This window comes from Nomia melanderi, chromosome 11, assembly GCF_051020985.1.
Source record: "Nomia melanderi isolate GNS246 chromosome 11, iyNomMela1, whole genome shotgun sequence".
NCBI lineage: Eukaryota > Metazoa > Arthropoda > Insecta > Hymenoptera > Halictidae > Nomia > Nomia melanderi.
Window position 1 is genome coordinate 2,187,903 of NC_135009.1, and position 18,843 is coordinate 2,206,745.

Genomic DNA, 18,843 nt, shown 5'->3' on the forward strand with positions numbered 1-18,843 from the left:
CAAGCCGTGAGCCGAGGTGGAACGTGTGGCCAAATTCATTGCCTGCCCCTCTTCATTTTTGAGCCACGTGCTGGCTTGACGCAGGTGACTAACGCACTGTAGATCAGTTTCTTGTTCTCCCAGATTATAAATTTCTGATAATTAATTTTTTTTTCAAAAAGAAAAAAGTTTATAGTCCACAAGTATTGACATGAAATCAATTGATTGTGAGAAAATTATACAGATATCGCAACAAATGTCGGCCTACAATAAATTCAATAACATCTCATATTTCATACTTTTATTATAATTTCATAGGAAAATAGTGATATTTTTATTCACAAAGTAAATTAACTAAAGTTTGTACAAAAGAGAACACTTTGTATAAATTATATAACTTACAGCAACAAGAAAAAATTGATGAAACATAAAATTCAATATCATAAATTGTCAAATAAATTTTACGTTAGTACTTAAATTTTGTTTAGAAAAAAAATGTAGAAGAACTGGATAATATCTTCTTTTTAGGTTCAAATATATTTATCTTTAATTGGCCATATGGTAACTGAAAGTTTTCTTGAAAGTTTCCTTCACTAATAAATATTATTTAGCGGCTATTATGATATAAAATATATCATAATTATGAATGTGTAAATTCATAAGCAAAAATTAAATACTAAAGTACCGAAGGAGGGAAGTATCGTGGTAACCTCAGGTATCTTTAAGATTATTGTATATAAAGGTTACAGTGTCACCTTCGTTTTTTTATGGAACGATTTATTTTTGTTAGATCCATCTTTATTATATATTCCCAGATATATTTACCAATGTAAATGAAGCGTAGTTTTGATCAATCATTTATCAGGCATTCCCATGGATATTTGCAACGAAATATATACCTAATTAAGTCCTTTTGATTGATGACACAGTAGTATTCGAATCAATTAAGAGATTCATTTTTGTTTATTTATATAAAACAATGGAATGATCAATACTACAACATTATTAATTGATTTGATTAATTAATAAATGATACTTTTGCCGTTTCTAAAACAAACAAATATTGCTTTAATATTTTATTGGTTTCTAAATAATTTCGATAAAAGCACTAGACACTTTTGGTTGACTTTTGGATTCCATAATTAGATTGTAATTATCTAATAATATCAATATTTTCTACTTTTTTTACACATATAGAGGATATTCGAAGGAAGAAATATGATTTGTTTTTGTTTGTTTAATATCAAATTACTGTCTTTTAAACAAAAAATAAATAAATATACAGCTATAACATCGTTTAATATTCCTTACAAAACTAAACCTCGATTTGCTAAATAGTAAACGGTTTTTCGATTTATACAGTAAAACCTTGATTAACCGAGTTACTAGTACTCGCGATCTTGGACTTTTACATCATTCTTCGGTCATCAATGCCCGGAGCGTCCTAATTACTTGAAAATAATTACACGAAGAAACCTGATGTCGAATTAAACTGTTTAGTAACATTAGTAAGTAAATAATAGTATAACTTAAGAACTATGTTACCAAGCCATTAATAACTATCTCTAATACCATTTGCCTTTGTTATGATATAATAAGTAATATTATACGAAATGCTCCAAATTCTCGTTGCTGCCAACGTGTTAACCGTCTACATTCCACATTATTATCCTTTGCTTTTCTACTTATTAATGTTTGCTCACTTATCTTTCATGTCCTCTTATCCCAGCTCTTCGTCCCAGCTCCTCCCATCCACTCTCTTCTAACCCGTAACTCAAACGTCCATTCTTTCTCCCTTATCTTTATACTGTAACATCTTTCTTATTGTCGTGCTTCACATTTAGCCAGCACCTGTTCTCACGTTTCTCATTTATCTTCACACGTTGAACATTTATTTTCGTGCCCCCCTTAGTGCTTATATTCTTTCGTACCATTTTCCGTTCTGAATTCACAATCCTCGCCATTTACCCTCCCTTTTCCTTTTTCATAGAATCCTGGATAGTCCCGTCGTTACAATTTTTCAGTGCCATCTGCTTTGTGGAATTCCCCCCTGTCGTAGGACCTCCCCTTTTCTACTTCCCATTCTGATTCCTCGTTCCTCCTATGTCCTTTAACCTTCACTCACACTGTCGCGAGCCGACTTCCTCCGTCCTCTTTTACAAGGGACCAACATTATTGGAGCTTCATACAGAAATGTAATTCGAATGTGGCGCCTTATAATTGGTTAATACATCAATATAGGATGAATGTATTTTGAAGGTGGTATGAATTCATATCTTTTTTAATTTTAAAAACGAAAAATTTGTGTCTATTTTAATGCGAAACTTCTATTTATAATCAATTTGTAATTTAAATTATAAAAGATTTATTTGTCTTGGAAATTTTTTTTAAAATTAACTGACATAATTTTAAATAGAATTCTATAAACTTTTAAATGGAATTCTTATCTTTATCTTGGGAGTGGTGGAACTCAGTTTTTGAACCTGAGAAAAACAATCTAGGTCTAGTTAATTTTCGAGAAGAACTAGCGGAAAATTATGTAGTGTCTACATAGTTTTTATGTTTCCACCAATAATTATGGCATTTTATTTGAACAAAAAAATAAACAATAGTAGACTGATGATTTAGTAAAGATAAAATTTCTTTTATCTGCGGATTTAATCCATTGAAAACTGATAAGAAGATAAACTTTAATATAGAAATCACTTGCTGTGCAATCTCCAACAAGTTATTTAAAAGAAAGTGTATACACCAAGAAACATGATTTTTATCTACCATAGTCCAACTTCTTAGAACTGTGTGTTCATGAATTTACAACTACAAACAGATAGGATTGTGAATAAATGATGCAAGCTTTTCAGGATTTTTCAATCGATGAAAGTACAAACACGTCAGTATCTCAAAACAAAAGGGAGTAGGCTAACCCTACTTTCAAAATAAACGGCTAACATACTGATTGTTTTCGCTGACAGTATATAACGGACGTTTGGGAAGTGATGGTATAAGAAATGGTCAGTTTTAGAAGAAAGTAATGGAAGGGAACAGATATTAAACAGTGTGAGTGATTTGTTGTTAACCGAAAAATTATATCCATCGTTATTATGTAATGAACTTCGTATTCATTGAATTTAGCACGTTATCAATTATTACAGGTCAGAAGACTTCCTTTCCTTTTACTTAATTAAATAAAGAAAATATATGTCCTATATATAACTTCCAATAGTTCTATTTACATGATAAATAGGAAGAACAAAAACAAATGCTTGATAAACCACATGAAATAAACAAAACGTATGTTGGTCTGATCAATAACTTGCAGGACACATCAGATAAAACAGAAATTATTTATTTTTCATTTACAAAGCGACTCATATTTCTTATCGCACATTTATTTTAATGGATTTTCCAATATTTACAGTGTTGATTCCTGACGTGACTTCTACTTCATCTAGCGAATTTTATTGTAGCGCCTCAATTGTTTTAATCCTTTCGATTTTTACTTTTGACTAATGAAGTTAGACGTGTAAATGTGTCAAAAATGTGTCCTTATAGTAGTGATATATACATATAAATTTTGAATATTGATTCCAACAGTTTGATACAGATTTTAAGAAAAAATGGAAATAATATAACGCATTTTTGATAATTTGAAGGGTTGGCACAAATCATGTTAAGTGGTATTAGTGCGAAATTACTAAGAAACTATCTGTATATTACTCTAATCACTTTAGAAATATATTTTATGCAAAAAAAACCATGAGAAAGTTTCACAGTAGCAAGAAAAATGAAATGTGTAAAACATTTTCGAGTATTTGTATAATCAGCATAAAAGGTCTTACACACTATTAATTGTTCTGTACTAGTAAGTGTTGATGAATTTTCTTGGATGTAAAATGTGGAGTAAAATGCGTATTTACTTTAATCACGTATACATATATTGCATATAAAACAATTTTTTATTAACAAGAATAATATATAATTTTTATATTGTTACAAATCATAATTTACACGAACACAGCCGTTCACAGTGAATGTAAAAATTATACTAACAAGCAGTCAAACTATACTCAAACAGTCGAACCAAAATTAATAGAAAGATATCATCCTTGTGTACTTCAAAGTAATGAACTTTACATACATGTTTTTACACAATTCTGTAGAGCTTATGTCACTGTGTGACCGAAGAGATCAAAGTATTTTCTTCGTAGTGGAAGGTCCAGTCAGGAAAATGCGGGAACATTATAAGGTGCTTTATTAATGGAATACGGTGTTTACAAGATGACAGTTTGAACTAGTGAATTATTATGGCGTAAAAAGAGTTTTTTTAACAACTTAATTTCTTGTGATGATGTTAAAAAAAAAATGTCACAAGGATAACTTGTAAGTACTTACCACTTACGTTCAGACGTACATATGTGATCTTGGAGAAAATTATTTGGAAAGTTTGTTTCCTAATACTTCGATGAGTTTAGAATGACTCATTTCATTTCTAACATGAAACTCAATATTAACTGTGTTTTTGATAAATTTAAGTATAATTTTGCAAACTATTAAATCTTGTCGATGAAAGTAATTCATATTTATTCTAGTATACATATGTATGTGTAGTGAAATGTTATGAGAACAGAAAATTTATATTATATTGAAAAAGAAGTATTATATATGGCTAATTACAATATGATATTATATTTATAGTGCCAATAATAAAATTGGAAAAAGTTGATGAAAGATGTAAGTTAACCAATGTTCAAATAAATATGATAGTAGACGTCATTGCCAACGTTTCTAATCAGTTACCTGCGACGAGTAAACACGTCACCTTAAAACTATAAATGATACTAATTTGTCCAATGATTAATTATTTACCTTTTCAGATAAACATGTAATTGTTCTTCGTTTTGCTTTAGTTTTTCATTAAGATATATAGTGAATTCGTCCGGCGTTTGACAATTGTACGCGTCATTGTTTCATTTTATTACATGCAAAATGAGAAATTTTTTAAACGAAATATAACAGTTAACAACGTCATTTTATGTAAGTAATTTTAGGATTGAAAAATAATAGATATATATATTAAGATAGATAATTTAATGGAAGTTTTTATATTTTATTTTATTAAGATTGCCTTAAACTATAAACGTGTATAATTTTTTAAAAATTTTGCAAAATATTAAAAACTCACTGCGTTCAAGGTCCAAGAAAAATTGTCTGAAGTGGTTAAACGTTCAGGATCTAAGATATTGATTGCAAACACAAAAAAAATTTTAAGAATCAATTTTTAACAATGATGAAAAATTGTTTTTTAATAATATAACAACGCTTGAAGCTTAAAATCGATAATTCCTCACGTTTTTTCTTCATCCAACGCCTTTAAAATTTCACAAATTTTCTTATCATAAAATAAAATTTTATTTTATATGTTGTTTTTATTTTAAAATTAAAAGAGTTCGAACTTTACTTTTTTTCTTTATTCCAATTTATGTTTCAGATTATCTATAACTGATCAAGTACGTATTATTTTAGAACGACGCATCGATTTTTCATTTCTTTGATCAACTTACTCGTTCATTTTACTCGTTTGGTGCTTTTAAACGATATTGATACTTAATATTCAATAACAATTATGTGCTTGCAGTTAGGAACTTTCACAAAACTGTATACAAATATTAAAGTATACTGCAGCCTTTTCTTTATGAAAAAGATATTTGGAGCCAAAATTGATCAATTTACCTGCATGTTTTCACTCTTATTTCATTACTATTATGTTCCATCTGGAAATTTCTTTTCTAAAAACACTTGAAACGAATAACTGTGTCGGATAATATATTGAAAAAGCTATATGGTTTTAGTAGCAGTCATAAAGCGGCGCATCGAACATCCAATAGCGTCACTTGTATACATTAATTTACTTTAATTTATTCAACTGAATATCTGCAATAGTTGAATAGCTACAGATCAGTTTCATATCTGCTGACTTGACTTTATGACTGCAGAAATTTTCAGTGCCCGTATATAACCGATTTTTTCACCACTTCTACTCTAGATTCTTACTTTAGAATCATCCAATAATCAACCATAGGTATTCCTATAAAAATGTAACTAAACCAATCTTCAAGTTTTTGAAAATATGTACAAAGAGAAACAAAATTTGTTTCAGCTACTAGCTAAACAAGTTTATGCATTAACCTAATTTTCTCCAATCGAATTTTGACTGACAGAGGGTTAAGAAGTTATTTATGCTTCAAAATCACTTTGGACTTTGGAAAAATCAATTTTACATTCTTTTTTTTTATATTTGGAATTATTTTGAAGGTGATACATTAACAGTAAAGTCATTAGTGACGATCAACATTTGGATACATTACTTATTACTTAATAGTACTTAATACATAATACAAGATTTTCGGAATAGACATAACTTAATTATAATGAATTTAGAAGGTCAGTTTGTCTGATATACTTAAGCTCATTCTGGATACTGGTGAGGTCACTCAGGTTCGTCTTCATATCATATTTAATGTTAGTTATTTCTTTTAGAGCAGAAACGGGAGCAATTTGTTAGAATGTGTTTAATGCTTAGAGGTATTTCGCGAAGTATGCATTTAGATGGAGGTTGTTTTGTTAGTAATTAAGTTAGTTAGTCGGATTGTCGTATTCCAAATTACATACTTTTATAGACCAGTATGAGGCAAGATCATTTACTCCTTTGAATCGGTTGATTCAGTGTGCCATTAACAGGCTGTTCACTTCACCGGATGCAGCATGCATGGAGCAGCCATTGGTTTTACGATATCTAGAGACTATCATTAAGCTGTAGAAAGATTGTCAGCCAGGATTGATCGCGTCAGCTGAACAGCTTCATCAACGAAACGTGTGGATTTCCTAAAAACATTCTACTGAAACGGCTGTAATATTAATGGTTATAGGAGGAAATGACCGTAACAAAAACTGGAAAAGAGCGTTTCGTCTGAGATCTGCCAGTGGAATCGCCAGTAAGGCTTTTATAGCAGGTTCTGCCTTAGAATCAGGTGAATGGTGGATGTCTCACTTAAATGGGAACACCTAATATTTCCAAACGTTTAGAAACTTAGAAGAAGACTTCTAACATGAAAGTACACTAGCTATGGGAGCAAATTTTATAGTAAGGGAAAATGTCTTTTTCAAGGTCAGGTTTTCGAAATTTTGAAGTCATTGTTACTTTTAAAGTGATACCCTGTATGTGTAACATATTCCAATTTGTTAGCTTCCCTGGGTCTCATTAGAAAAAGACAGGTTATTATGGGCCGCGCATAAATTAATTCTTGTCGGTCGACAATTTTCTATTAACTCTTTGCGGACGAAACTGCCTTATACTTTTAACAATTCTTTTCGAAAAAAACGAAATTATGCATTATAGTCTTAAATAAAAAAAAAACACATGCCAGTCTCTCGTTCGTTGAATAATTAAATTATTCATTTGCAGTTTTCGGTTTTAGATATCGAACCTCGAAGTCGCCATTGGACAAGTCTGGTACAGCGAAAAAAATTACATATACTCAAATAAGAACAATTTCGTATTTTCTCCTTTTTGTATGAGAACAATCGGGTTCTGTAATGAAATAAATTCAACAGTAGTTTGATAACAATAATTGAGAAGCTATCTATCCAAAAAGGTACTTAATATAAATCTTGTTCCATGATGGATTCGTGGAAATTGTAAAGTCAAATATTTGGAGAGTAAATACAAATAAAAATATTGCAACAGTCGCGGTGTTTTATGCACCTATTCTTTCTGTTTGAAAAATAAAAGTGCAGAATATTGAGCGCGCTTTAATATTAAATTTATAGCTATTCGCAGGATGAAACTTTAAGCTTGCGATTTGAATAATTCTCTTCGCTTTAATTCGTGAAAATAAAGGTACTTACACAGGTAATGCATCTTCCAAATATGACAGAATTTTACTAAAAAAATATTTGATATGATATCGCATTTAAATGTAAATTTTAACTTTTATATGTGGGATAATATTTTAATGAAGCAATGGGTTTGTTCATAGTCGGTTTTCATCACCGCGAATATGCAAATTTGCTTAAGTACGCATAGTTGTGACATGCATACATAAAAGAAAAGCCATATAAATGAAAATTTTTTATTACTTTCTGTTATGAAAGCGCAGCGTATATTACTCGTTAAAAATGTCTAATGAAATTATTAAATATTATTAGGGCAAAATAGACGCGTATTTTAGAAATTTTGTCAAAACTTATTATTTGTGTAAAGTGTCGGTTTTTGGTGTAAGTTCTATGAAACTTAAAATAATGTAGTAAACACTGGAATTCAGAATTTGTCTAATTCAACCTTTCGCGGACAAGGCTTTTGTAAAGCATCAAAAATCTTCTTCACAAACAGCTACCCGTCCTACACTGAATTCTTAAACAATGAAAAAGTAGGAAACCGTGTATTGACCTGTTACTTTTCAAGTAATTGAAATATGTTTTTGTGCTTGCAAAACGAAATATTCAGTTCAGTTGAGTGTAGCGAATTGTCAATTCTGTGTTCAAATATTTTTGAATTTTTGTTTGAAATTTGTTTATTCTTCGGTTTGGCCTTTCATTTCTCTTGTCAAATATTCGGATGAACTATTTTACATTTCAGTGAGATACAAAGAACCATTAACTTTTCAACGGTCAACATGATTTTGCTATTTTCAGCTTGTAACTATGCAGTTTGGGAACATTTTGCACATTTCATAATTAAAGGAAATATAAATGCCAGTTGTTTTTAATGAATAATAAGTAATTCCGAATTATTTGTTAAAAATCAATTACTGTTCGTATTGTAAACTTGATCCAAATTTATGTATTTATAAGAATGAAGAGGGTGAAAAATTATTTTTATGCTTTAAATACTTGACACTTTGAGAGTCGGTGTCACGTGTGCGGAATTTTACTTGACAAATGACCATCCAGCTGTTGTAGCACGCACGTGATTTCGCTATTTTCAAGACTGCAATGTTAAATTAAAATACTCAGCTCCAACGGAAACGTATTAAATGAAATAATTAAAGGAATGAATGAAATCACTTTAGACGATAAAACATAATTAATTAAAAAATATATTAGAAAATTAATTGACGTAAAAAGAATTGTAAAACTAGTGGGTATAAACTCTTGTGACCCAGATAAGACTGAATATCAACTTAATTTATAATATTTGCCTGGTAATTAATTGTTGCTGGTAACGAACAAAATTTTCCATTAAAAAATCAACCAGAAATAGTGTCCCAAATGACACGATTTTACATTAGCGACCATGATGTGTTAAGACTTCGCTGGTCACACGTCTAATGCAAGTACCCACATAAATACTCTCACGGTTCGTTGGCTCATCAGGCGTACTTAGATTTTACAGTTCGATGTCAGCACTTTTTGCACAGTCATAAAATAATTATGACACCTTTATTGAACAAAACACTGTCATTATTCGAACTGTATAATATATATTAATATAATTATATATAATAATAATTAATTACTATATTATACACTGTCTCTCTAGTTTAACTGCAAACATTCAAATTTCGGGCTCAAAAAACCATTTGTTTAATTTTGAGATGACCTTGGACTGCCTTGTAAAGGTTATATTAATATTTTCAAGTGAAACCTTACACCATTTATTATATACTCTTATAGTTGATATTCAGGCGTTTCCAAAATACAAAAATTTGGTTTTTGTTCGTATAAACTATAAGATATAAATATCGATAGTTGGTACGCCGTAGACATTAACATCAACCGGTGTTCACCACGGAGAAATTATTTGGTTCAGTAGACCATAGTCCACCTATCCGATTGAGAAGCCAGTTCTTTCAAATACAAACATCAATTCAAGACAACGACTCGTAACTATGTTTACTCAGTAAATCATAAATAATTGAAATCTTACAATCTGCTGGGGCTGTTTGGTATAGAAAAGAGTTAGCCGGTTGATTAGAATGGTATTAAAAAGGTATATAAAGAATAATATTTAATATTTAAGTAGTTTGTAGTTACAAACTATTGGTTATGACGAAGAAAAAATCGTGTTGCAACAAAACAGAGATTTCAGATTAGACATATTTTTCAATGTATTGAACGGCACAAAGTTCGGTTGTCAATCCGATAGAAACTTTATGATTGGCTATAAATTAGGAATTGTGAGTAACATGTGATATGAAAATGGTCTATTGAAACTATTATTGTGTATCGTTTAGTAGAAAGTATTGGAGAACGAAAATCGTCGTCAGCACTGACAGGAAACGGATATAGTATTAAATGATCTGTAATATAATAAAGATATAGAGATCATATAACATAACACTGCCAATTCAGTGTACCATTATGAATCACATAAATTACGTATTGCTTATTCTATTATTTATAAGAAGGTAAAGTGTACACATTTTGTGCAATACATTCAGTTTATAGTTCTAAACTATTTCACTTGACCACCAACATACTATCTAAATTTCCTGTATCTCAATTTCATTGTGGAACTAGCATCGTTGTATTTACATTGGACATATTTTTTCCCCTTATTAACATTTTTGTAATTGTAATGGAAAATTGTTTTATAATGTAAAGAAAAAGAAAACCTAGAGTCTAGTGTTATTTTTTGATATTATAAAATACAAATAATTACAAATAAATAGTAGTATGAATAATTCTACATATAGACGTAATGGTATTTATGGTCATAAATCATTGAAAACTGTATTTCTGTAGCATTGCATTCTATAAATGCCATCTTCATAATTTAAATGTACATGGGGTATACATTTATTTCCGTCAAGTCAAGTTAGGCATTTCTACTATGTAGGAAGTAATACGGAAAATTTACTGTTACTAACAGTCTACAAGTCGTAAATTATCGGCGACGGCACGACGTTAAAATAGTAAGAAGCTTTAAGATTTCAAAATCTGAATTGGATTTTCATTGGAGTACATACTAGTGCTGCATATGAAATTCGAAATATATTAAGAGTTCGATTTTTAATTCAACTAAATATTTTGTTGCTGTACAATTTTATAGCATTTTCTTCGTAAGTGAAGCTTATCCAAGAGAAAGAATAATGGTAACTATTAGAAAAGTAATTTATGATAACTGTTTGAAATATGTTGTCTAAGTCATGATTTTTAACAATTTTTGTCCATGCATGTCACCGTCATTCAACCTTAGTTTCCGAACTATTTATAAAAGTGTAATTCATGTCTTTTAATCCCTCAAAGACAACGTCACAACGTAATTTAAATTAAAAAATTAACAGCAAAATAGTTTAATGAACTTGCAAAAATGTTACATTTCGAAATGTGAATATTTCGAAAACTAAGTTCGAGCGGCGGTAATATCTACTATAGGAAATAAGTTGTTCAAAATGACGACCTTGACAATATATTTCAAAGTTACTCTTATCGGCGAGGAATAGCCAATATAAATAATTACCTATATTTTTTTTTACTAATCGATGCTAATAAAATTCTGAAAAAATTAATTGTTTAATATGATATTCTACAACACATACTTCGTGTGAATTTCATAATTTCGGAATTAGCGTATGTATATTTCACAGTGGGCTTAAGTAATTCGTGTTTCAGAAAATACTTTGTCAAAGTAAAATTCCAATATTTAGTTACGCTAAAAAGGTATACGTATCCATAGACAAATTTCAAATGCATGGTAGGTCGGTTATATTGGACGAGATTTTAAAATGATAAGGATGTTTTTTATGACTGTAGAACGGAACGGTGTACTGAATATAAAATTTGCCTTGTACCCTGCAATTGACAATAATATTGTTACGATCCGATGTATCTAGAGACGCGACATTATTCAAACTAAAACTATTTAGTATAAACGTGTAACAGGTATTTACAATATCGTAATGTTTGTAAAAGCGGTCTTCGGCACGTTCGCTCTCGGCCACAGTCTCTTGAGGACTCTCTTGTCCATCGGTAAATCAATCGTTTCTGAACGACCACTTCGTTTAAACCACCGTCGGGTAAATAGTAAGGGTTGATTTATCTCTGCGAAACATTGGAGAACGGGTTTCGGGATATTACAACAATATGATTAAAGGATACCTTATTTTTCATTGGTCAGTAATATCGAGCAATTCAAATAAGATTTTAGAATATTATTTTGTATGTTTGATTTATTTCATGTTTTGTCTGCATTGGGACACCAACGTGTATTATTTGAAATATATCTATACGGCGAATAAGTGACAAGATAGATCCAATATGTTATAAGGTTTTGTGTACCCAGAATCTGTAATACCGACGCCATTTATAGCTTGCGGTAATTGCTGGTGGCTACGTTCATTTTTCTAATCCTATCGATAAAACAGAATACTATGTAAGCCAATCGGTCAGACCGTATGGATACAAACGTTCCAAACGATAATAATTATTCTTTTTTTTGAAGTTTCTATCTTTTCAACCAAGCTTTTCCACAGGAAGTTAAATTAAATATTGATCTTCTCTTGTTTATATAACTAAATAATCTATTTATAATCTCTAATTCCAAATGGAAAAGCCTGTTGTCGTTAAAATGGCGACATTCGTCCTAAAAGAATGAAACTTATATGCAATAAAAGAAAAAATTTAACCATGCTGGCACTTTTTCTATCGTAACCAGTCGAATACCTGGCTACAAAATAAAGATAAAGAAGTAGGTGAAAAAATTTCTTTTAGCGGAAATAGAAACAAAAGACTGACAAAAATTGAAGAACTAATTAATCGGACAATATAGGAATCTATATAAAGTTAAATTAACAAAAGGAAACGCAGAATTTTAAATCCGGTCATTTAGCCGATTCCCGGTACCATTGCGTTAAGAAACAATAATCGCGAAAGGCAATTATTTTTTAGATTCTGTAAGATATTGTACTGTTGATACAGATAACTCCTGAGTTTAACTGTTTTGTTAAATCTACTTTTCTTTTTCTGGTTAGAAAAAAGTCAATTTCCCATTATCCTAGAATTCCTGTCTTATAACACGAATATTTCTCTTGATATGCGAAGTCTCCATCAGTTACTGATTTTAATGTGTTCTACGTTTTGAGAATTAATGAACTACAATTAATTTTATCGTTTGTAACATATTTTTAACGTTTTTATAGTAACACTTAATAAAAATGCTGTGTAGTGTCCATATGTTTTATCCAACATTAAGTGACTTAATATTTAACAAATGTTAAATAAGTAGAAATCCATCAACCATAATTAAGATTGGCAATTTAAAAATTTTAGATAAATAATAGTCTCAACTCCTATTGGTCTTGCTTAAATCATGTTTATTTGGATTATGTACAAGTGTGTGTGTATTCGGATAAAAGCTAATATATGTTGTTAAATATATATTGGTATTTGTTATTTGTCTTCTTCTGTTTATTTTTTTTCCATTTTATCGTTTAAATTTCTAAATGTGTATTTCTCGTGTTTGAATATTCTTGATATTTCGTGGAAGATAGTTTTTTCTTGGCGTTATGATTACTGTCCACTATTACGTATGGTGAAGGAAGCTCTTGTAAAAAGCCTGTCACGGGAAACTTCATTGCAAAAAATTCTGTTGTATTCTTATCGCTCGGCACAGACGTAGCCGACTCTCAGTAAGTCTGAGGGGTAGTAAACTCAAAGATTTCACATGTCTTATGAATTCCTAATTACGGTAGATTTCCAATTACTCAACATTCTGAAAAACAAGGCAGTGAATAATTAGACTACAACGATGAAATAATAAAAACAAAGTAAATATATATTATATATTGTATATTAATGTAATCTAACAACAATACATTGTATTAATGTAATATGCGTATATGTATAAAATACTATAAGTACATATACATATTATGTTTAAGCATTGTCGAAACAGTGAGTAACGATGCAATAGAATCGGTAAAAATGTAAGAAATACTGCATGGTATCTTTATAGTATCGATATTTTATAATTATTTACCTTCAGTTAACAAATTCATCCTAAAGAATCTAGAAAAATGTATACAATACATTCGTGCGTATTATGTTCCGGAGTAATTGCTGAAGGCAGTAAAGAGTAATCAGAAATTCTGGATAGTCGGATGACGAGTAATTAGATTTTCACTATAGTACACGTTTGTACTATATGGTAATTAGAATAAAAAGCAAAACACATGATATGTGATATCTCTTACTCGCTCAATAAGGAAAATGTGTGCATTTTGTTTGTATCCGTCTGTCGACAATGGTTACCTTCTAGGCCAAAGTCAATCACAGGTGATTATTATCCTACCAACTTCAAATTGATTGCAATAGTTCAATGAAAATATCGTTTAAATCAACAACTTTTCAACCTAAATAGGTTAACCTATTACATGATATCTCGTGGTAAGGGTATGTATTGCGAGTGCTGGCTGCTATTGTAGATATCTTGTAGTTTACGCTGTAAGTTTGGATTAACTGCCACTTTTCACGGAATAGGTGCATAGCCTTATGAGGCATAAATAGTGTCAGAAGATGCACAATAACTTTAGAAAAAACTAAATAATGATAATAATTAGTAACAATCAATTATTTATAGTGAATAAATAATCTTGTTTTCTATAAGATCGATTTTTGGCACCTAGAGCAAGACATTATTAATTTTTCGACAGTGAATGGATTAATATTTTGTTATAGAAAATACCCAGATAAATCGATTAATACGTTTAAAGTTATATGATTACTTATAGACTGTACGATCTTTAGGCGAATTCAAGTTTTTAAGAACATAATTAGAAAAATAGAATAACGATGGGAAATAGTTTTTTTTTCTAACGAATATTATAAAAAACTACTACACTTTGGACAGTTTTTCTATATTTTGATATACTTTTGTGTATTTTATACATTTTTCCATTACCCTTTATATATATTTTTATTATATAAATTCTGTACATTTGAATTTTTCATAAATGCATAAAAATTCGCAATCTGATTAACTTAAAAATTTTCTCTATTACTGATATCCCCTTTTAATCCAAACAACTTTTGTTAAGACGTTTTTTATCAGTTTTAACAGAAATTATAAATCAATGTCTTGTACATCATAAAGTTAAATATCGTTACTGACCGGAACAATTGCTTCATTTATTTGAAATGAATTTTATCGGTTAATATAGCAGATTACGTTTTCACGAAATTTAAAGATTATCGTATAAATTGAATATTCCTTTATCATTATCATGTTAAGTGAGCAATTTTCAAGTGTAAACGAAAATTTTTAAATATAGAGAAAACGAATTTTATACCACTAATATTGCACATAAGAAATCTGAAAAATCGTTGAGTAAAAAAAGAAATCATAGCAAACATTTTTTATTAGTACGCATTCTGTAGAAAATACATACACATATTTCAAACATTAAATTTTATTTTTGTTCTAACCGAATGCATTTAAAAAAGTTTCTGATGAATTTATATCTTTTATTAACTTTTCACTATAATCGTCAAACGTTAGTATAACACCGACATAGTCAAGTAATTGTACTACTTGTAATAATAGCAATGCAATTAAATGTCTAAAAACGACAGCAATACAGTGCAAAACAATTTACAAATAAAGTACGAAAAGATGAAAAGGAAATAGATACTTTGAATTAAAAATTATGTTCAATTTATAAAATATATAATTGTAGGAGACAATTGTTGGAGAATGTCATAAATGAAACGCATATATGTTTAAATATTATTTGCGTTAACATTGACCATAACGTAACATCACTATAATATGATTTTTAGAGAAATACAACATAATGATCTTGTTTTCAAACTTACCTATAGGAATTTTCTCAACATAAAATTTTACGAATATTAACATAGTATAGATGCTGTTGAAATGTATTATAACATTTTCAGTTGTCAATGCTGTAAATTACTGGTAACACCAAATTCCATAGTATGGACATGTCAAGTTCTACTATTTTATCGACCTAACCATTGAAAATAGATTATAGCGTCCTCTTCCCATGCAAAACGGTCAGTTGAAGAACTAAACGTTGCAGTAGCGCAGGAAGGCAAAGAGAATGTGTAAATAAAATGCATGTATTTATTCACGGCTTTGAATCGGAAATTGGAACTTGGGAAAGACCATTGTAAATATTTTAATAATGAAACCACCCACTTGATTCGGTGGACACTTTGACCTTTGTTTGCTTGCCAGGATGTAATTTTAAAGTTGTTGCGAATTATATTTACGCAGTCGGAACAATAAAGATTATGAAGTAAGAAAATGTTTTTTTTCGGATTTTAACAAGTGAATCAAACATCAAATATTCAGCAGGGGAATATCTTTTTTTTATACTTTTATGTGTTAAAACTACATTCAGGAACAATATTATGTCAGTCATAGAGAATAATGTTTTATATTCTAAATGGAAAAGATTGAAGTTTGTATGCCTTATGTTTTTGTAGAAATAAAAGTTATTTCGTGCAGACAGTTTTCATAAAAATCAGTTAAAGCGATCAAATGAAAAATGTAATTTTTAAATAACCTTATAATCTTTTATTATCTTTTATATTGATTATTATTTTTTATTACAGAGTACAAAAATATTTGAATTTATCGAGTAAGAATTTCGAAATAATGAATCTTTTCTCACCACAGAGCAGTCCTCTTTACATATTTTAATATTTATTGGTTTATGTCTTGTTATACGCCTACCATTTGGGAACGATTTCATTATTTATATTATTACAAATGTCAAATTCTGTCTGTTATGTTTATAATATTCGGGGAAAGATGGTGGAATTGAATGAAAATAAATTAATTTTGTATTAATGCACGTGGATAATTTTATTTTCGTTTTCTTTTAATGTTTCTTTTACTTTAAATAATTTATATTATGGATCATAAAGTTGAAGCCGCGATAGAAATTATGTAAATTAAAATACACATGCATCAATACACGCATTTACAGGAAAGCATAGATGGTCATAATTGCACCTGCATTGAGGGCTTGGGTTTTTAATACTCAGATACAGGATATATGTATCCTATGTATACGTGTTTCTTTTATATATGAAGAAACTACGTAAATATTAAAATAAATATTCAGTCAACAGTACTAAAAACACAAGCAAACGTATATGAAGGTAAAGCACATATACTTGAAAATGAGTGCACTAAAAATCGCTAATTTACGCACTTTTTATTGTGCTTATGCTTCTATTACTTAAATATAGAAATAAATAAAGCTTAAAAACTTTTTCCGGTTTATCGTAGACTTATCTCTAGTTTTATATTAATACTCCGTTGGTAATATTGCGATTTACACAAAAATAGTTGTTAAGCGTAAACATTTCACAAAAGTCAAACTACGAAAATACATTCGTTGTTATATCTATTTTTACTTCTCATTAATAATACGTTATATTTACAGATTCGTTCTGTAGTTTGTATTATTGTATCTACAGCTGCATTTCTCATATAGGTTGTAGGTAATGTAGAAAACTGTAACCACATTTTGTGGTTGTTTTCAATAAATTGTGGAGGTGGCGCTGTACGTCACAGGCAGTAGTAGATGCGCCATAAACTTACCATAAATGTTTAATTTTTAGTATTCCAAGTAATATATTTACAATAGTCGTAAAAACTTTTTCAAATTAATTTTAAATATTATTAAGTTGACTGCTAACTGATTTCCTTAATTTAAATCATTTTTACTAGTTTCTATTTGCACGGATAGATGGCGATTCATGTATGACGTTCTTCCATTGCTCAGACTTGTAGCTTTACGTGTCAACTTTTTAATCCCGGAAGTCAAAACTGGAATTTATTTTTTTCGTGTTTTTGTGTAAATTAATTCATCATTGAATCCGTTGACCCTATAAATTGTTACATCTACGGTGGAAGTTTGGCAACTGGACAATTTAAAAAAGTAACTGACTTTGTTTAGAAATGTAGTTTAGACATACTGATAAAATATTTATCTCTTTTATTGACAGTACATGATATATATTTACTTAAAACTTTTTTGTAAATTACTTTAACCCTTTTGCAGTTTTTTCTTTTCAACCTAATCAAACTTTCTATTACGTTTGTACAATTTTTTTCAATTTAGTTATTTTCTCATTATTTGAAGGATAATTTTCAGTTTGAGAAACAAACGAGAAAGCCATAGATACTTATAAGTGTGTTCCTACTTTTACAAAAATATTTAAAATTTGTACGTAAACTAGGACTGTAATGCTGCTAAAATTGTATTGTGTCTTGTATCTGTTTTATATTACGTTCGTTTTCCTTTTTTAGAATTACATTATGTGAGTAATGAAATATTTAAGGAAATAATAATTGAATATAGGTAATTTAATTATCGGAGAGTGTTATGATCAAATCCATAATAAAACTGTTTTTCGTAGTTAGCAGAAATGTAAAAATATTAAAGTATTTATTTCATCTGGAGAGAATTTATTGAGATATTATTGTATAGAGGAATTAGGGCATCAGTAATAATACGAATTACTGAAATGTATAAAGAGATCCTCACAGCTGACTCTTCATGGAGTTCGATAGAATTAAAAGGATTATTTTTAGCTTGTATAATTATATTTTATAGATAATCTCTTCTCGATGCTCTTCTTTTATAGACAATTGGAACGAGGAAGGAAAAGTTGTGGAATTCAGACCTATTTCCATAAGAGAGGGTATTTTCGAATGTCCTTACGAATGTGTATTTTCCTTGCTTGTCTTCTTCTACCTGTCCGTGCAGGAAAGTTAGTCCGTATCACACGTAGAACTTGAGTAATTGTTTTCCTTTCATAGTCAAAACTTTGGCTTCCACTCCTTTATTCTATTCTATCCATATATTCTCTTCTGTCAGTTAGGAC

General features: G+C 29.5%; 2 protein-coding genes across 3 annotated transcripts in view; both read left to right on the forward strand.

The window, feature by feature from the left end:
- Positions 1–18,843, forward strand: part of Nca (neurocalcin homolog) — a 484,597-nt gene that overhangs the window by 97,445 nt on the left and 368,309 nt on the right. The gene's annotated exons all lie outside the window — the stretch shown is intronic.
- Positions 1–18,843, forward strand: part of LOC143175096 (uncharacterized) — a 272,623-nt gene that overhangs the window by 97,201 nt on the left and 156,579 nt on the right.